The 21256-nt window shown below is 47.7% G+C and overlaps 3 long non-coding RNA genes across 4 annotated transcripts; 1 reads left to right on the forward strand and 2 right to left on the reverse strand.

Annotated features, from left to right (window-relative positions):
• Positions 1 to 13329: 13329 nt before the first annotated feature.
• Gm34468 lies at positions 13330 to 17443 on the forward strand. Of its 2 annotated transcripts, none has more exons than XR_377099.3 (3): positions 13330 to 13803; positions 15239 to 15328; positions 17330 to 17443. It is a non-coding gene; the product is annotated as a predicted gene, 34468 (long non-coding RNA). The 2 variants fall into 2 exon arrangements; XR_868548.2 differs by lacking the exon at positions 13330 to 13803 and adding an exon at positions 14408 to 14626.
• Gm40333 lies at positions 13899 to 14520 on the reverse strand. The gene is made up of 2 exons (XR_868549.2): positions 14349 to 14520; positions 13899 to 14111 (listed from the first exon to the last, which is right to left on the reverse strand). It is a non-coding gene; the product is annotated as a predicted gene, 40333 (long non-coding RNA).
• Positions 17444 to 20275: 2832 nt separating the features above from the next.
• On the reverse strand, positions 20276 to 21252 carry Gm40332. The gene is made up of 3 exons (XR_868547.2): positions 21128 to 21252; positions 20546 to 20580; positions 20276 to 20374 (listed from the first exon to the last, which is right to left on the reverse strand). It is a non-coding gene; the product is annotated as a predicted gene, 40332 (long non-coding RNA).
• Between the last annotated feature and the right edge of the window lie 4 nt (positions 21253 to 21256).

The following is a 21256-nucleotide window of genomic DNA, read 5'->3' on the forward strand; positions in this document are numbered from 1 at the left end:
TGATTTGTAACGAGGACACATGAGAACATCCCAGTGTTCATGGCACTTGTTCTACAGGCTCCATGGCAGTTTGCCTCCCCATGGCTGCTGAAGTTGCTCAGATACGTGACTTCTGAGTCTAAAAGTCGCGTGTGGGGGTGGCAGGGATAGTATGTATGCACTGAAGTGTTACGCAGCTCTCAGTAGTTGTAGGGTCCCTGTCACTGTGATGGGTCAGTGCTGCATCTTCGGCTTTGTGACATGCATTGAGTAGGTGAGAACGGGGAGGGGGCAGGATGCTTGCCTCCCCACCTACCCACAACTACCAGGTAGCCTTCACTCTTGAGTCCGTGACTGCTGAATGAGGAGGGACAAAGTTCTTAGGTATACAGGGTGGAGTGAATGAGTGTCTGGCACCCCCTCTGCTGCCTCCTCTCTTGCCCTGGCTGAGGACCCTGGGTCTCTATCCTTTCTTGTGCCCCTGGTGTCCCATCTTGTCCTTTTGCTCTTCCTATAGAGGTGTACACAGAGGCTGGACCATCTGGTTCCAGCTTCTAGCTGATGTTGCTATCCACTCTATTTCTGCCTCCTGATGACCCTGGAACCCTCATTTCTTCATTCATATGCACAATGGCCTATGTTTCTTCTCCCACAAACGGGAGCTCCAAGAGGGAAGGAATGGTAGGATAGGATAGGATTTTTCCGATAGACTTTAGAGCTCAGAGCAGCTCCTAGAATGTAGGAGCAGCTCAAGCCTTGTTGAATGAATGAATGGTTGGTGTGGACAGGTGGATGGATGGATGGATGGATGGATGGATGGATGGATGGATAGATGGACAGACAGATGGACATATGTGTGGTTAATGGATGGATAGATGGATGTTTGGGTAGATGGATGGATGGATAGATGGTTTGTATATAGATAGATGGATGGTCAAACAGGTAGATGGATTATTGGGAAATGATAGATGGATGGTGGACAGATGATGATGGATGACTTAAGGCCATGGAGGTCTAAGGAGAAGACTGTGACCTTGAAGACGAAGCTGAGCTGAGAACCAGGAAGAACAGGGTAGAAAGCTAGGTTAGTGATCAGTACTATGAACGCAGACATTCTGCAACTGGACAAGCTGATGGAAGTGTACGCTGTACAGCAAGTAGAGCATAGTGCTCTCAGGTAGTGATCTCGAGTGCCTAGCTGAATCATCTTTATGAGAAGCCAAGTAATCAGCCTTGGAGGCCACCATCCTTAGAACTGCCATGTTTCAAGTCCTACCAGAAGGACTAAAGGGAAGCCAGGGCCCAGATTTAACTCATCCCTGTCCATTCCCCACATCCGTTAAATTCTGCTGATCCTTGAGCACAGTCCAACCAGCCAGGAACCTGAGGTGGGCAAGACATGAGACCCCTGTGCCCTGCTTTCCTCTGGGCTCTGGCTTTATTTGTTTGCATCTAGAGTGCAGTGGCCTCCCACAGAAATGCCCTGTGTCAGTAAGTATCACACTAGCCTGTATCTCTCTCATGACAACAGGCTGCCAGGGTGTGCATGAGCTGCAGCTGGCACAGCTCTGTTGGGCACAGGTGGGGTCTTGTCCTATCTGGACCTTCAACCCTAGTTGCCATGGAGACTGTGATGCTTCAGCAAGGTCTTTGTGCATGAACCCACTACCATCGCTTTATGTTCAACAGCATAGTTTTAGGAGAGCTGCCCTGAGCAGAGCAATGTCCAGATTTGATGGCCAATGTGATTTCTGGAAGTCCCGCCTTCCCTGGAAATACTTGGTGCTTGGCCTACTACAGGGATGCCAACATCCTGACTCTTATGTTGTTGTGCTCTTGTTCTTGAGATGCAGACCTCTCTATTGCCATGTATAGGCATCTGCTGCCCCTGGCATTTTGACGGACCCTAGTGACATTTGAGCCCACAGTCCCATCCTGAGGGGATCTGAAGGATGGACATGTGGCTGAATGAAAACTACGGAGATGACCGCCATGAGTGAGTGAATGAATGAGTGAGTGAGTGAATGAATGAGTGAGTGAGTGAGTGAGTGAGTGAGTGAATGAATGAATGACTACTTTTCCACAATCATCATTCTGGGCCTCAAGCTTCTTGCTGATCCATCCACTATGAGATAATTACCTCTAGGTACAGGGCAGAGACAGTGATGCTGCCAGGCACAGTTTGCAAGACAGGAGTTAGTAACCAGGCGACACATCAATATGTAAAGAATACACTGGTGAGCTGGAGAGATAGCTCAGCAGTTAAGAGCACTGACTGCTCTGCCACAGGTCCTGAGTTCAATTCCGAGCAACCACACGGTGGCTTACAACCATCTGTAATGGGATCCAATTCCCTCTTCTGGTGTGTCTGATTACAACGACAGATATACAAAAATAAATCTTTTTTTTTAATACACCAGTGCTGAAGGATGCCAGAGACAACCAAGCATCAAGAAGGGGTTAAATGGATACCAGGTCTATAAGCAGTGAGCAATTGAGAGCTAGCACTGTCTTCCTCCTCGCCCCATCCAGCGGGTCCTCATCACCTAGTTCCCAAGTACCCTGAGAACCTTGTGACTGCATCAGAACCCTGGGGCAGGGCGTGGTTCACTGTCCTGTAAGAATGGGGACTGGTGTTGGGACCCTCATGAAAGCTGGGTGGGCATGGCGGTCACCTGTAATCCCGTCACTCAGGAGGCAGAGACAGGAGACATCTAAAGCAAGCCAGCTATCTAATACTAGCTGGGATAACAAGTTTTGTGTTAGGAGAGACCCTACCTCAGAAAATAGAATGGAGAGTGACCAAAAAAAGAGATATTCAGCATCAATGTCAGACCTCCACATGCACTTGTAGACATAGCATTTATACTTACATACATCCATGTACCCATACATACATGAGCTTGAATTTGCCCATGTATCACACACACACACACACACACACACACACACACACACACACACACACACACACAAGAATAAAGGAAAGGCCACTGGTCCTGCCTTTGAGAGGCCACCGTGCCTCTGTGCTAATGGACATGAAGAACAAAGAGTTGTAACCTGTAATGAACTGATATGAAGCCGGGGGGGGGGGGGGACAAGAGAGGGCAGAGTGATTGAAGTCGGGTTGCTAACGGTTTAGGACAGGATGTTACAACTCTAAAGCGCTTTATGAGGTTCCCACAGTAACCGTGAGAGGTGCTACTGAAGACGCAGGGAAGGGATGCCACGGGATGTCGTGCTGAAATCATCAACCAGACAGCAAGGAAGGCCACAAGAGAGGGAGGGAGGGACAAATGGACGAGGCAGAAGGTTAAGCAACCAGTGACTGTGCACAGCTGGTGTGTTTCCATCTGAGTTTCTTTTGAGACATAAAAAGACCAAATGCCTTAGATAAAGACAGAGTGGCTGTACAGAAATAAGACCCAGGCATAGACTGTCTGAAACATAACTTATTCATTCATTCACATATTTTTTTGTTTTTTGTCTTTCAAGACAGGGTTTCTCTGTGCTGCCCTGGCTGTCCTAGAACTCACTCTGTAGACCAGGCTGTCCTCGAACTCAGAGATCCATCTGCTTCTGCCTCCTAAGTGTTGGGGTTAAAGGTATGCGCCACAGCTGCCTGGCTTATTTATTTATTAATTTGTATTTACATTTAAATTTACTTATAACTATTGTATCTCGTGTGAGTGTGTGTGTGTGTGTGTGTGTGTGTGTGTGTGTGTGTATCCTGGTGCATGTGTAGAGGTCAGAGAACAACCTTGGGTGTGAGTCCTCACTGTCCACCTGTTTGAGGCAGGGTCTATCATTTGTTGCTGTGTGCACCAGGCTAGCTGGTCCATGAGTTTCCAAGGATTCTCCTGATTCCCATCATGCTCCAGGAGCACTGGGGATGCAGGTGTCCTACCCTGTCTGGCTTGTATATGGGTTACATGGATTCGAACTCAGATCGTCATGCATGCACAGCAAGCACTTTATCTACTGAGCCATATCCCATCTCTTTTGTTTCGACTTTTTTGAAAAGTCTTTGTGTGTATGCACACTCACTTTATTTACTGGGTGGGGATGGAGGGGCGGGGGGAGAGAAATGTTTACTTCGTCTGGCAGCGGGTGGTCCCTCAGAAACCTAAAGCAGGAACATGGAGCACTGCTGCTTGCTGGCTTGACCTTCATCATTTGCTCAGCCTTTATTACTATTATTAAATCATTTTATTTATTATTCCAAAAGTTGCCCTCTTCTGGGTCCCCCCCCTGAGTTCTTCACCCCATCCCCCTGCCACCCCGCCTCTGAGAGGGTGCTCCCCCACCCGTCCACACACACACACCCAGCTCACCCCCACCAGCATCTGTCTTCCCTGGAGCATCAAGTTCCCACAGAATTAGGCATATCCTCTCCCACGGAGGCCAGACAAGGCAGTCCTCTGCTACACATGTGCCTGGGGCCATGAACCAGCCCATGTGTGCTCTTTGGTTGGTGGCTTAATCCCTGGGAGCTCTGAGGGGTCCAGGTTAGTTGATGCTGTTGTTCTTCCTATGGGGTTGCAATCCCTCTCAACTCCTTCAGTCTTTCTCCTAACTCTTCCATTGGGGTCCTTGGCCTCAATCCAATGGTTGGTTGTAAGCATCTGCATTTGTCTCGGTCGGCTGCTGGTGAAGCCTCTCAAAGGACAGCCATACCAGGCTCCTGTCTGCACACACACAACATGGCATCAGTAATAGTGTCAGGGTTTGTTGTGTGCACGGGATGGATCCCAAGTTGGGCTGGTCACTGGATGGCCTTTCTTTCAGTTTCTGCTCCATTTTTGTCCTTGCATTTTCTTTAGACAGGACCAGTTCTGGGTGAAGACACACACTTTAGACACAAGGACACTCAGAGATTTAAAAGGGAAAAGGCAGAAAGATGTATTCCATACAGATAGTGACCAAGAGGTGAGCAGAGGTGACCACAAGTGTGTCAGACAAAACAGGCACCTGGGGAAAGCCTGCTACAGGAGACAGGAGGGACCTGGTATGAGAGGATTCGCAGGAGATGCAGTGTGTGACTAGATTGGCTCCTGCCAGGTAAGCCCCGATGGATGAAGCATCCTTGGCATAAGGGAGGGCATCTTATGGCTGCTCACCCCAGCAGCAGATTGAAGCAGCCACCTCCAAGATGAGGTGGGTCAGTCAGAGAGGCCACAGAAAACAGAAGAACCGAAAGAACCTGTCATCCAGATGGACACAGTGCTACCCACAGCCCCAGAACACACCTTCTTCCTAAAGCAACAGACCTTTTGCAGGACACATCCCATAATAACCCACACAACAAAGCCTTGCCACCAAAGCAGAGCGGGCTGGGAGTAAGATGCTTCTGCCCATGACATAATCTTACACAGGGAAAACCCCAAACACCACCATAAACGTCAGGATGGGTGAACGAGGTCAGCAAGGCAGCAGACCAAATAGAACGTGACAACCAGCCTTGTTCTGAGAAAGCGACATGACTAATGCCCACAGGAAATTAAGCAATAGCAGCGAAGACAACAACACACCTAGGGAGGGACTTGGCCAGAGAGACTAGGTATACAACTCTGAAGGCTGCAAACACTGCTGAGAGAAAATATAAATACCCGTGGAAAGATGTCTAGTGCTGGAAGACTGGTGTTGATAAATGTCTCTGGATACCTGACACAATCTGCACGGCCATCCCTGCCAACATCACGAGATCTCCTTTTCCCCGTTGCAGATCTAGACAATAAAATAAAATTCATACAGAATTTCAAAGGACCCATGAGACTCTTTTTGGGGGGAGGGGAGTATAGGCTCAGATTTTTCAAAACCTACTTTAATAAGGGTTCTTAAAGGCTTTCTAATCTCTTCTAGCATACCACCCACCAGAGGTAGTGGAAAAGAAGGGTTAATAGGAAACAGGGCTTTGTGGACCTGTTTGGAAATTGTTCTTTGGGGCTATTCCAATCTTTGTTGTCAGCAGTCCAGTCCTCTAGCAAAACACCAACACAAATCAACAGTGGCAGTCCAGTGCATTCAGCAATCACCACTCACAGAATCAGCAACGGCAGTTTGTTCCAGAAGAAACTATGAGGCTCTGTTAATCAGCTCAAGTCTGTAGAAGCAGCGAGAAGCCACCGGAATATCACAAGAAGTTCTTTGGCGAGTTCCCTGTACGAAGTCAGGGCAAATTAAAAGCAGCAACTCGATGCAAGGTGAACCAAGGCCAGAGCCTCCTCCCACTGTCTGTGGGGTGGTATTTATATTCTTCCTAAATGTCAGACATCCTCTCATGTGTCTGCTTCAGCAAAACATCCTTTCACCTGTCTGCCACATCAGAACATCATATGACATAACTGGGTTTCCATAGAAACCATAAATTTCCACTTTCGTGACAGCTGACAAATCAGACAACACCATCAAAGCTTCTCTAAGGATAAAAAGAGTTGGGGGGGGGGGTCATCAAAGGGAACGGCCACTCCCAGAAGGGAGCAGGTGCCGGCAGGCCATTTAAGTAATCAGTAATTCCAAATGGCCTCTGCCACACTCCACAGGAAAAAACAAACCACCTGGGTGAAAATGGTGGAAGACTTAAGTAGGCAAGTCCCTGAAGCTACATCAAGGCTATCAGACCACTGAGAGACACTCAAGATTATCAGTCACGAGGGAAGGGAAAATCAGAACCATAGAAAGCCATTGTTTCACCCTCTTGGAGCAGCCATTATGGAATAGTGAAACCAGAAAGTGACAAATGTTGGCAAGGACCTGGGGAAATTGGAATATAAATTAGTTCAGCTGGCCGGGCGGTGGTGGCGCACGCCTTTAATCCCAGCACTTGGGAGGCAGAGGCAGGCAGATTTCTGAATTCGAGGCCAGCCTGGTCTACAGAGTGAGTTCCAGGACAGCCAGGGCTATACAGAGAAACCCTGTCTCGAAACAAACAAACAAACAAACAAACAAACAAACAAACAATTAGTGCAGCCGCCCTGAGAAACAGTGTAGCAGTTCCCCAGAAATCTACAAACAGGCCTCCCTGGGACCCGGGTCACCCCACTGCTGAGGAGTAGCCTATGGCAGGATCTGTAGTTCTTTTGAATCCTGAGGTCTGAATGTGTGAAGAAGACAATATGGTAGTCTATTCAATGGAATATTATTCACTCTTAAAGGAGAAGGAACTGAGCAATTATTCTTACCTGATTTATTTAAAGTAGCCAGACTCAGAGGAAACAACGTGTGGTTGTCAAGGACAGGGGCTGTCAGCTGCTCCATGGAGACAATGACCGTTGATGGCATGAACATGTCCCAGTTAGATCTCACACTCCAGTGTGCTCACGGTTAACACGATTGTGCCTCACAGTAACAAACATTTAATATAATCTATGTATCTCAGGCACTGTGCTATACAGAGAGAAAGTTTAGGCAGGAGTCATGACATGGAGACTTCAGCCCATGGCCTGGGGCAGTTACAGCCCCTCATCCCAACCTGATCGTTAAAGCAGAGGGGGATGTTTTCCATCAATTAACCACTGTCTGCAGATGTTCATAGCCACTCCAGAGATCTCAGAGTGTGGGGCATCACCTAGACCTTCTGCTAGGAGACCTGGGTCCCTGCTGCCTATCAGGCTCTGTCATTGCAGGACTTGGAAACCATTTCAGGTAGCACAAGAGGTTAATGTCTGAAGTGATTGAAGGGCAAGGGGTGGGGAGACACCACCCTTCCCTGGAGCATCTCAGAGCCCCGCTTCTGTGAACTCAGTACTAATCAGGGCCGTGATTGCTGTCACTGAGACTAAGTCTGTGAGTCAGGGAGGATAGCTACTGTCCTGTGATGATTAGACCCAATATAACCTGAGAGCTAGACCAGAATAGCTTCCTGCCCACTACCCGTGGAGCAGGCAGCCCCGCAAGGGCACAGAGCTGCGCCTGAGCGAGTGCATTGTGAGCCCCGTGAGAGGCAGAGCAACTGTTCCGGGTTCCAGAACTTCCTGTCCCTTCCTAGCCACGCCAACCTGAGTGACTTTGACTTCCTGAAATTGTAGTCCATGCCAGATCTTGGTGGCCAAGATCTTCAAAGACCCCTGTGCTGTGACCTTAGGATGCCCCCTGTACTTGCTCCTGCTCTTTTTCCCTCCACCGGAAGCCCCAGGCCTCCCCATAACCCGTTAGTTCTTCCTCTTCCGGGCTTTTGCACATGCCATTCCCTCTGCCAGGAAAACCCTCCATACAGCCTGCTTCCTTCAGGTGTCTTACAGCATGTCACACCTGTGACCCTGTGGCTAGAGCCACGAGGGGTCACTTCTTGGGTGAAAGGCTGGTTTCTCATTTGTCTTAAAGACTCTGGAAATGGAAAGCTGGGTGTGGAGTGACCTAGCAACCCATCCACGGTGTTCCACAATGGCTCAGGTAGAGTCCGGAGCTCGGCCTAGTTTGATGACACACTTACCCTGAGGAATCCACCACTAAGTCACCTTCAACACAAGGCCAGACTGTCCAGGCCTGGAACCGAGAGGCTAGTCCCCAAGGACTGCAGAGAGACGGATCACACAAAGACATGACACACTGTCAAGCCCCATCAACATCCACAGTCATGGCTACCTCTGTGCCCACACACGACGGGGACAGAGGTGGTCAGAGGAGCAGATGTGTGGGAAGGGATGAGTGGACTGGCTGGCACACTGGGCTGCTCAAATTTAAACAAACAAACAAAGAAACAAACAAACACTTATCAATCAATAGGGGCTGAGACAGGAGGGAGGGTTGCCATGAGTTCAAGTCCAACCTGGGTTATAGAATGAGATACTCCAAAATTAAAAAGAGGGCCAAAGAGACAGCTCAATAGGCAAAGGGCTAGGTGTGTAAACATGAGAACCTATGTTCAGATCCCCAGTACCCATGTCTGGAGTGGGAAAAGGCTATCACGGACTTATTATCTCCGCTCTGATGTGACAGAGAGACAGACAGATTCCTGGCATTCACAGAACAGTCAGTCTAGCCAAATCTGTGAGTTTCAGATCCAACGATCTCAAAAAATATGGCGGCAATCAAAGATACCTGACATGTATCATATGTGTGTGTCAATGTACACATGACAAAATTACAGGTGTTAGGGAAGAGGGAGAAAGGAGATGGGTACATATCCTGGACACTGTCCCATCAAGCTGGTCCAACCCTGGAACAATGTTTCTGCCTCAGCCAAGCCAGCCTGACTTGCTCTAGGACAGTAGTTTTTTTTTTTTTTTGGTTTTTCGAGACAGGGTTTCTCTTTATAGCCCTGGCTGTCCTAGAACTCACTTTGTAGACCAGGCTGGCCTCAAACTCAGAAATCCGCCTGCCTCTGCCTCCCGAGTGCTGGGATTAAAGGCGTGTGCCACCATGCCCGGCAGGACAGTAGTTCTTAACCTGTGAGTTGAGCCCCTCTTGGGGGAGGGAGGGATTGTTGAATGACTCTTTCACAGCGTTTATCTAAGACCATCAGAAAACACAGATATTTACATTATGATTCATAACAGAAGCAAAATTACAGTTATGAAATAGCAATGAAAATAATTTTATGGTTGGGGGTCATCACAACATGAGGAACTGTGTTAAAGGGCCGCAGCATTAGGAAGGATGAAGACCACTCTAGGCTCTCCAGGTGGGTGGAAGTAGAAGACCGTGGGGAGAGGAAGAGGTCCCAGACAGCCTTAGAATAAACAGCACAGTGTCATAAAGACATAGACAGCCATGTCTGCAGCTTCCTGCCATGTACTAAGGTCTGAGACAGGTCCACAATTGCCAACATAGGACCACTAAACTCCCATCTAAGAGGCCATAGTGAAGCCCTGACAACTGTCTGTACTTCAGGAAAAACTGGGTCTGAGCAATGCATAAGAGCCTGTGCCCTTCTGAGCCCTGAGATTCCTGCAGCTCCGGGAGCTGGTGGTTGGAGCTCTCTCCCCAACACTTCAGTATGCAAAGACCAAGGTCCGCCTACTCCAGTCCAGCCAGTCACAGGGACTTTCCCTCCCCCCAACCCCCAGAACATGGTTAGACTCCATTGCTGAAGTAAAGTCATTATTGTGTCGTGAACACATGGCCCCACTGAGCCACCTTGCTCGCTGTAAATCAAAGAGGAAATGGTGCGGCATCAATCAGGGCGATAATTGCTCCAAACCCCGCTGTGGGAGAAATGCAGGCACTGCTGCAGAGCCTCTGGTCTCCGCCTGAGCGATGGAAGCTGTATTCGAGCCTCATCAGGAACCCACAGCCTAAGCCAGTACTGCACAGCTGGAGTCCCCACGGCCAGAGGCTTAAAGTGTCACTCAGGTGAAACAGCCCATGGCTTTCATCATCTCCTCATGTGTACACTTGGAAGCAAGCCTGTGGCCTCTGAAAAATGCACTTAGGCATCTAGAACTCCCAGGACCAGCAGTGGTGGTGGGATCCTTCCTCTAACTACCACCCCTTCTCAGCATTCTTCCCTTCTCCCCCAGACCAGGCAATCATCACTTCTGCATCCCCATCCCCAGACAAGTGCTACTCAGATAAAGAGCCGCACTGTCTGGTTAAGGATGTTAGAAACCCAAAGAGGATCTCCTCATAAGGAAGGTACTGAAGGCACTGAAGAACGAGTTCCAGAAGTGGGAAGGGTTAGAAACAAAGATGGCTAGCGGGTGACTATTGGGAGTAAACCAGGATCTATCAGGGAGAGCTAGTGTGAAGGCTAATCTCTGTTGACTAACAATGCTTGGGAATGAGGGGGAACCTCAACTGAGGAATGTCTCCGTAGGATTGCCCTGTGGACACGTCTATGTGTCATTTTCTTAATTGTTGTTTAAGTGGGAGGGCCCAGCCCATTATGAGCGCTACCATGTTCATGCAGGTTGTCCTGGGCAGAATAGAAAGGTATCTGAACATGAGCCTGCAGCAAATCAGTAAGCTGCATTCCTCGGTGGTCTCTGCCTCGGTTCTCGCCTCCACGTTCCTGCCTTCAGTTCCTGCCCTGGCTTCCATTGGTGATGAACTGTGACATGGTCAAACAAACCCATTCCTTCCCCAAGTTGGTTTTGGTCAGAGTGTTTATCATAGCAAGAGTCAGGGCTGGAGCCAGTGCCAGGAGACCCTGCACTGTGCAGAGTTGGTCTCTTGTCTCTCCCTTCCGTCTTATCCTTCCATTTCGGAGACAGTTGGAACATGAAGTATAAAGACAGATATCTCCTAGCAGGGCTGTCTATCGATAAGGAAGGGTCTTCCCCAAGGCCCAGTGGGCCTCTTTTCTACCCTGGGAGATTCCCGGGTCTCTGCATTTGTCCTATTTCTGTCCTCCAAAAGAAAAAAATAGTAACACAATGTAAGCAGGTTCCCTCCGACAGTACTGCCTAGCCTTTAATCAGAATGAATGCCTCCAGCCACATAGGAACCGGGGACACTTGCAGAACCTTCCAGTTAGTGTTGGAAATGCTCCAGGATGAGTTATCAACTTCACTGCCTCAACTCAGGATTCAGAATCCATTGGGAAGGCTGAAATGTCACACCCCTTTAGGCTGCCACGCCCCTTCAGGCTGCCACGCCCCTTCAGGTTGCTCGAGTGGTGGAATAATGAAAAGAGGACAGAAACTGGGTTGGGGCATGATGTTGACCACTGGTGTCTTCTCGGGCTCAAAGCACTGTTCTAAAGGTGAGGCGGGAGTCCCTGAAAAGCTGTTATTAAAACCCCCAACTGGGAGCTACTTAGGACAGTGTGCTCATGCTGATTTCAGATGAGTGATCAATGATATGGAATCCAGTACCAAGAATGTCCCTCCTGAGCCAGTGCCCCAACTCACCCATTCACTCCATTTGACTTCAACCCTGTTTTCTACCCAACCTCTCCTGGCCCAGCACAGACAAGAACATGGCACTGACCACCCCTGCTCCCAAGGGGACAAGAATTGGGGACTGTATCTCTTGACTTCTGTAACCTGCCAGAATCTTTGAGCACAAGGAGCATGGGAACAGCCACTGCCAAGAGTCACTTAGGTAGCAGAATATGCACCATATGAGGAACAGTGGGGGACCCTGGGACAGGAAAGAAGCTTGGGGGAGTACTGATGAACTGTGGGTAATGTGGGATGAGCAGCCAGTAGCATGGAGAATAGGACCATCAGCTTTAACCTAGCATAGTGGTAAGAGGTGAAGTCAGTAAGGGAGCATTCATGGGTGGCTTCTGTGTGAGCACTGCATCCCAGCAACCCAGGGAACCCAGACTGTTCTCAACAGTTACAGCTTCCTGAAGACTCGGCATGTTGATGCTAGCTCCTGCCTGTAATCCCAAGGCAGGATGATTGCCATGAGTTTGAGGCCAAATTGTGCAACATAGTGAGGTTCAAGGCAGTCTGGGCTACAGAGGGAGACTTTGTCACAAACAAACAAACAAAATGAAACCTATCTGTGAGAGGACTAAAGATTCTGAGATAAAATACTGTAGGCCCTGAGCAAGGGTTTCCAGTGTGGGGTTGACACTGGAGGGGACATCTGGGCACAGAGCTGGTAGCCTTCCACCACAACCAAGGTACTTCACTAAGGACCTAGCATGAGCTTTCTGGCTCTGCAAAGGTTACACTTTTATCTATTGCTTTCTTTCCTCACCCCCACCCCCAAAAGATAGCCCCAGGCTCAAAAAGTCAAAGTAGGAAATGGTTACAACAAGGAAGGGGGGGCTCATTGTTTTGCGAGAGGGTTCCTTTTTTCATTTCTTTGAGACAGAATCTCATATAGCACAGGCTGGCCTCCAGCTTACTATGAAGCTGAGGCTGGCCTTGAACTCCAGATCCTCCTGTCCCTACCTCCAAAGTGCTAGGATTGCAGGCTTGACCACCGTGCCCACACTTGGTACAGTGCTGAGGCCTGAACTCAGTGCCTCTATCTGCTGAACTACATTTTAAATAAAGTTTTACTTGTATGTATGTGCAGGTATTCATCTGTAGGAGTCCTTCTTGGGGGTGGGGGTGGGGCGCATGTGGGATGCCTACAGAGGCTAGAATAGGGCACTAGATTCCTGAAAACTAGGGATACAGGTGATTGTGAGCACCTGCTATAGGGCTGGGAGCCCAACCAACATCTTCTGGAAGAGCAGTTACACGCTCTTACTAACCATTAGCCTTCGCTGAGGCCCTCTGCTATATTGTTGTTTTGACCTCACAAAACCTTGCTGGCCTCTCTGAAGACGGCATTGATCACCCTGGAGAGATTGTTTATGTAAACAAATACTCACAAACCTGCCCCTCCCCCACACGCACCTGCTCGCCCCTGCCCCCCCTCCCCCATGCATGCACACACAAACAGCAGCATTTTTATGTATTCCATGATCCTAAATAGCTACATTTCGGTGCCCTCATTATTTTTAATGGATCTGTGTCCCATTGTAAGATGTTTCATAACTTATTTAAGCAATTTCCCATCTCCAAACATTCATCTCAATCTTTTCTTCCACGCAGCACCGTAATGAGTGTCTTTGTTCCCGCGTCTCTGTATACATTACAGGCTTTTTAATGCCTGCTTGGTATGCGACAAGCATGATGTGTGCAATCTCCTACAAACTACATCCTCTGTTTCCCACGCTTATCTTGCCTCCTGAGTTGCCACCGTTCTAAATAGATTTCTTGAGCCATGTATCTTTGTGAGCATCTCTTTGAGGATGGGTTTCTACAAGGGAAGTACTGGGGAAACTTACTCTAACTTTAGCTGGTTTGAGCCCATGTCCTGAAACCTGAGTCAAAGCCACGCTGCTCGATGCTGTACGTTGTATGCACTTTATCTAAAAGGGAGATGATCGCGAAAAGGAGCCCATTGTTCCTTCACAAAGGATGTGAGCGTAAGGTAAGTGGCCTTTCTAAATTGATAAGGGCACTGTGGTTGGTATCGGGGTCCAGGCTGAGTTATCAGAGGAAGAATCTGATCAGAGGAACCCAGGAGAAGTTGCAGCCCCATTTGGTTCATTGGTCATATGGAGGACAGTGTCATGTCTGCCTTTGTCCTCACTCAGGGCTGGAGAGGGTGGAGCCGGTGCTGAGGACTCTCCTTGTCACCCTCTCGTAGTTCACAGGGGCTAGTTTGGGGTCTTCGTTCCTGTAGCTTTAGCTGTTATTAGGCATTTAGGGTCTGGATCTGTCCGAGTTTTTGTCGATCTGGGAAGAGAAGAATCGCAACTGAGGAATTGCCTCACCCCCCCCCCCCATTGGATTGGCTTATGGGCATGTGTGTGGGATATTTTCCCGATTGTGATTTGATGGAGGGAGGTCTACACACTGTGTGATTTGATGGAGGGAGGTCTACACACTGTGGGCCATGCCATTCCTGAGCATGAGAACGTAACCTGTATAATATTTTGAACTTGAACTAGGCATCAAGCCAGAAAGCAGTACCTCTCCACCATCTCTGTTTCCGTCCCTGCCTGGCTTGAGTTCCTGCCATTCCCTCCCATAATTCCTTAGGCTTGTGGTGTTTACCATAGCAACAGAAAGCAATCTAGGATGGGATCTGAAGCTCAGGGGCTGACGTTTTGGTTCCCACTGTGGTGACGGTCTTAGCTAGCTGGGGTTCTGGCCCTATTGGTGGATTAATCCATTGATGGATTCATAGCTTAACTGTGGGCTGCTGGGAGATGGAGGATGCTTTGGGAAGTGAGGCCTAATAGGAAAAAGTAGGCCATGTGGATTAAGGGAGATAGTTTGTTTCCACTCCATCCCTGTGTTCCTCCCTTCCTCCCTCTATCCCGCGAAGTGAGCGGCTCTGACCCTTCCCACACCCTCTCTGCTTTAATGGTCTCTCCACTGCCCAGAAACAATGGACCAAGTAGCCATGAACCGAAACCTCCAAACTATGAGCCCCTTCCTACCCAAAGGCATTTTATCACAGCTATGGGAAGCTGCACATCACAGAGGAAAGGTCTCCAGGGGAGCCTGAGGCATGACCAGGCATTCTCAATTCATAATCCGGCACTGGCCCTAAATTTGAGACTGTCTCGTCTGAAGCTACACCTGGCTATATGATGAGATGGGGAGTGGGGGAGGGGCAGGGCAGTCGGGTCCATTTGGAGAACCAAGTGGCAATCTTGCTATTGGCCCTTATGTGTAAGGGCAAGCCAATTATAAATTCCCTAGGGACCCGCAGTCTCCAAGACACATTTGATCCAAGACTTGCAGGTCACAGCATCTCTCTCAGCCACCTGGGCTTTTCCCCTCCACCTCTGCTATATAAGTAATGGCGCTTCTTTTATGATCTGACATGAATTTAATTCTCTCTGTGCTTCCAGCTCTGGTATTGCAGCTAAGTTGGAAAGGGGCCAAGGGGTTCATATAATCCCGTCAGCAAAAGCAGAAGATGCAGCCTCTCACAGAACCCGGTAAGTGCCTCAGACAACTTCCTTCAGGTGAAAATGAGGTTCTTGGCTTTGCCCTAGAAAAGGATGTCTAGTGTGAAGCAGAGATGGAATTTATTAAGAAAGGGGAGGCAGGGGCAGGTGAATCTCTGAGTTCGAGGCCACTCTGGTCTAGAGAGTAAGTTCTAAAAGAGCCAAGGCTACACAGAGAAACCCTGTCTCAAGAAGAAAGAAGAAAAGAAAAAGGAAAAGGGAAAAAGGAAAAGAGATGTCTTTAGGGGCTGGGGATATGGCTCAGTGGGTAAATTGCCTGTGGTGCAAGCCTAAAGATCTGAGGCTGGATCTCTAGAACCCATGTCAAGCCAGATGTAGTAGCACTAGTCTGTAAGCCCAGTACTTCAATGAGGAGATGAGAGGCAGAGGCAGCTAAATCTCCTGAGGTGCACAGCTGGCTAGCCTGGTTTGTGTCATAGTGAACAAAAGACCCTATGTCAATCAGGATAGAAGATGAGGACTAAACACCCAAGGTTGTCCTCTGACTTCTAGACTCACGCACATGCATACATATCACACACACACACACACACACACACACACACACACACACAAACACGAGTGGAAGTGGGGAATGTTTTAGAATGGATTTGAAATGGTGTGGACCTGTCATGAGAAAGCTACCCTTGACTGTCTTCACATTGGCTGTGAATACCGTCTTACTGACTTCTGAAAGTTACAAGTTACATCGTTCAAAGAACTGTTGAAAAACAATTGTTACTATTTCCACAAATGAGACCATGGAGTGGTTTCTGAGGGGTACTGGACAGGACTGCAGGCCCACAGGTTAAAAACAAGTCAAAAGAGCCAAGGAACCAGGCAGTGGTGGTGCACGCCTTTAATCCCAGCACTTGGGAGGCAGAGGCACGTGGATTTCTGAGTTTGAGACCAGCCTGGTCTACAGAGTGAGTTCCAGGACAGCCAGGGCTACACAGAGAAACCCTGTCTGGGGAAAAAAAAAAAGCAAAAAAAGAATCAAGGAAACTCTTCTTATAGGTAGGATGAAAGGATGTTAAGATGTGTTTTGACTGTGAATGAGCTTCCTACTCTTGTTGGTTAGATTCTCAAAATAATAATAATAATAATAATAATAATTTAGATAAGGAAGGAGGAAGGCTGAGATTTCACGAAGTTCCAATAACTCAGCAGACCATCTTGCAGGTCAGACTGAAGCCAAGTAGTTTTTTTGTTTTTTTGTTTTTTTTTAATTTCATTTTATTTTAGTGTTTGTTTTTAGTTTTTGGAGACGGTTTCTTTGTGTAGCTCTGGCTGTCCTGGAACTTACAGACCAAGCTGGCCTTGAACTCACAGAGATCGGATTGCCTCAGAGTTCTGGATTAAAGGTGTGTGCTGCCACCACCCAGCTAGGACTGCTTAATTGTGCATTCTTCTTCCCTTCGATTTAAACCTAAACTTCCTGCCAGTGGCCCAAAGATGGAGTGGGTGGGTGATACTTAATACTGACGGACAACTTGGTAGGCTCTTTAGTGGCCTGGAAGACAAGCCTCTATGAATGCCTGGATAACTGAAGTGAGAAACCCCAGCTTCCCTGTCTGTGGGTGGCACTATCCCCACGGGCTGGGGTCCCGGACTTCATAAAATGGAGAAAGTGAGCTGAGCACAGACTTACCTTTCTACCAGCCCCTCCCCGTCAGCGGCTCCTGAACTTAAGGAACAGCATTGGTGGAAGGGCTCTCTAACAGGTCTGAACGGCAAACGTGGCTGCACCTGTAGGTCTTGCCCACCCACCTTCCTTCTCCCCTGCTAAAGCATTAGATTACATTTCTGGAGCTAGCCACCAAGGTCTGTTCTTTTATTTGGCCATTTCCCCATGCTTGACTAAACCACCAAGGTCCTGCTGCAATCAAAATTCATTATTTGACTACACTGGATAACATGTTCAATCAGGATTTACCATGCTAACACAGACTTCTCTTTCTCTCTCTCTCCTTTTGAAAACCATGCCTGCAGAAACACTCGTTGCTGTCTTGTCTGACCCAAAGGCAACCTCCATCTCATCCCCACCCCGAAGACACGATTGCCCCTCCAGAGTAATAAATGTCTGTTGTGCTGAGAATCTGGTGTCTGGATGTGCTCTGTGCTGACTCCGAGGCCCCCTTACACTCACTGGGGATAAGGAGAAGGAAGGAAATTTAAACATAGTTGTTAGGACCTAAAAATTGTTGTTGTTATTATTCTTTCCCTGAGGCTTAGAGCTCTCAGAAAAGTGAGGGAAAGGCAGGAGGGAGGCGAAATTAATTGTGAAGATTTGAGATAAGCTCCTGTCTTTACCTCAGAAATAAAATTCTCCTTTGCCAGCCAGTGAACAGCCACTGCCTCTGGCTGGGTTCCATTTCATTCATCTCTAAACTGAGCTGTCAAAATGCCACGCTGAGGAAGCGAAGCCTGGGACACACTGCAACCAAGGCACTTTTATTTTAAGGTGGTTATTTTATTTAAGATGGTGGGCGTTTGTGGTGATGCAGGTTTCTGAAGGCTGGGGCGGGAAGATCAAGGTCACCCTAGGCTATTTTCGTCGAGACCTCCATCTCAACCAAACAGCAAAACAGGATGTTGGGACTTAACTGAAGTGCTCGACTAGCATGCACAAAACTCTGGGTTAGAGCTCCCTGCCCCAACACCATAGGTCAAGATCCCTTTGGAGGGGTCGAATGACCCTTTCACAAGGGTTGCCTAAGACCATCAGAAAAAACAGATAATTCTATTACGATTCTTAACAGTAGCAAGATTACAGGTATGAAGTAGCAACAAAAAATAATTACATGGTTGGGGGGTCACCACAACATGAGGAACTGTATTAAAGGATCCAAGTGATAGGAAGGTTTAGAAGCATTGACATGCTTCACTGCATCTGTACTTTTTGATGTCAGAAGGTCACCTATGTATATACCAAGCTTCCTTTGAAATAGGTGACAGGTGGCACATTCCGGAGAGAAGCAGCCTTAGCAAGCTCTAAGGGCGTTGTTTAATCTGGGTGCCTCTCAAGTTGGTGTTAAACCCAAGTATAGGGCTAGGGATACAGTTCCATTTGTAAAGTGCCTGCCTAGGACATATGAGGCTCTGGGTTCCATCCACAGAACCGTATAACCAGGCGCACTCCTATAATAGCAGCACTCAGGAAGTAGATGCAGGAAGATCGGAAGTTCAAGGTAATCCTTGGCTACATAGCAAGTTTGAGGCCAGCCTGGGCTACATGAGATTCTGTCTCGAAAAAAAAAAAAAGCTTCGAAGCTGCAGTTTGCCCATGGAACTTGTAGTTCTTATGTACACATCAACTATGTGTACCACTAGACAGAGTTCCAACCTCCTTGGATCAAGACTAATCTATGAGTCCAGGTCTTCTTGGTAATTTTACATACTAGAGGTTTTCTGATAAAGCCAGCCAGGATCCCGGAAGATAAAAACAGGGCAGTTTCTGTTGAGATTTCTATATTAGCTTGTAACTTTCCCCTGTCCAAATGAACAAACAAACAAACAAACAAACTCAGAGAACACAACATAAACAGGGCAGTTTCTGTTGAGATTTCTATATTAGCTTGTAACTTTCCCCTGTCCAAATAAATAAATAAACTCAGAGAACACAACATAAATTGTGGGACTTGATCCAGGAGGGCTTGCCAGTGGTGGCTTCCAGGGTCCCGGAAGATAAAAACAGGGCAGTTTCTGTTGAGATTTCTATATTAGTTTGTAACTTTCCCCTGTTCAAATAAACAAATAAATAAATAAATAAATAAACTCAGAGAACACAACATAAATTGTGGGACTCGATCCAGGAGGGCTTGCCAGTGGTGGCTTCCAAACACAGAAGCCACAGAGGCCACAACAGCTCAAAGTGGGGTTCATTCTGTGTGTGCTAGCTAGCAGTATGTCTCAAACGGGTGAAGCAGAAAACACTCATGCAACAAGCTACAAGAAAGCAAATTTATTTTCCACAAATAAAGCCCACAGGACAACACAAGCCTAGATCGCATTGTGAGCCAGTCAGCCAGAGAGCAAGCCAGGCAGTAGTGGCGCACGCCTTTGATCCTAGCACTTGGGAGGCAGAGGCAGGCGGATTTCTGAGTTCGAGGCCAGCCTGGTCTACAGAATAAACTCAAGGACAGCCAGGGCTACACAGAGAAACCCTGTCTCGAAAAAAATTTAAAAAAAGGACCAGAGAGCAAGCCGCCTGGGGCAAGAAGTAACAGTGTATGCACCAGCTATATCACAGATGTATGTGGTCCCAAAAGGCAGCCTGCAGGTCTTTACCTAGGGGATCATAAGTCACTGACTTATAGTGTAAAAGGGCATTGGGTTCTTAGGGAAGACTTAGATGAAATTCAAATAGCCTGTATGGGGGTCAGAGAACAACACTGGATGTCATTTCTCAAGTGCCATCTCAAGTACATCTAGTGTAATATAGGGCCTTTCACTGGCCTAGAACTCACCAAGTAAAGCAGGTTAGATGGCCATGGAACCCAACACCTCAACCTGTCTCTACTTCTAGAGCACAAGGATTATAAGCAATCGCCATCACACCCAGTACTTTTTGCATGGGTTCTGGCAATCAAACTCAGGTGCTCATGTGCGTAAGGCAAGCACTTATCAACTGAGACATCTCTGCTGGTGTGTGTGTGTGTGCGCTGAGTTACTTTACATTAAAAAAAAATCATTAAATGAATTTTGGCTTGAGGTTAAGACAAAAATTCCAACCGTTTCTTTTTTTTTTTTCCCAACTGTTTCAAAAGTAGACACAAACATTTCTGCAAAGCAACCTTCTCCACATCATAACTATTTTACTTAGTATTCGTTCTGGTGTACTATGTACATGTCTGTATGTGTGTGTGCACGTGTGTACACAAATGCATATGGAGGCCAGAGGTCAACATCAGTTGTTTTTCTAAATCACTATCCACTTTTTAAAAACCTAAGTTATTTGGGGAGGGAGGGGGGTGTCCGTGGCTGAGAAGTTCTTCTCTCCTTCCATCCAGTCGGACTTGATCTAACTCGAGTCGCCTACACATATACACACAAAATAAGTAAAAATTAAAAAAAAAATTAAAGTTAAATGTCACCCCGGGGCACTAAGCAAGACCCTATCTTGAAACTAAAACAAAAAGGGCTGCAGATATAACTCAATGATAGTGTTTTACCTAGCAATGATATAACTCAATGATAGTGTTTTACCTAGCAATGGTGAGGCCCTGGGTCCATGTTCAGAACTGAAAGGGGGAAAAAGAAAATCAAGCATCTGGGTCAGACACCAGAAAAAACTGCAGCCCTGCAGACCTCACGTCGATAATACTAGCATCTTAACTGAGCTAGGACAGTCAGAGTTCGAGTCTAATTTGGATCACAGTGACATCCTGTATTTTAAAAAGGGAAAGGGAAAGAATCTGCTCCCCAGAAGGAAACAACCCGTAGCGCTGTCTCCTAGCTGGAGTCTTTCTCCGCCACTGAAGCCCGTAGCCACTGAAAGCCCGCCACTCCGAATATTTAGGGCTCACAAGTCCTGGAAACGCCCTCAGTCAGGCGGCCAGGGCTAGGCTTCCTAGTGATCTAAAAATCGGGCTGTTAGAAAGGAGCAAACTGTCTCACTAGGACGGCAAAGACGCGTTCCCAACAAGATCCCCACTTGTCTCCACACCTGGCGGCCGCCCTCCAACGACAGTAGAAGTTGGCGCGCGGCCACCAACCGCGCTTTCGTCACATCCTAGGAGGCCTCCAAAAAATGGCAGAAATAAATTTCTTTCCATAAACACAACTTACCATCGCAAGATCAAGTTGGACAACGAAAACTAACATCTACTTAATTTTTTAGCGGCTCAAACAGCTTGCGGACGTGGCGAATCTACCACTCTCACCTCCGGAAAGAGCGGGTTTCCTACCGGAAGTTGC

Source organism: Mus musculus, chromosome 5 (assembly GCF_000001635.26).
Source record: "Mus musculus strain C57BL/6J chromosome 5, GRCm38.p6 C57BL/6J".
NCBI lineage: Eukaryota > Metazoa > Chordata > Mammalia > Rodentia > Muridae > Mus > Mus musculus.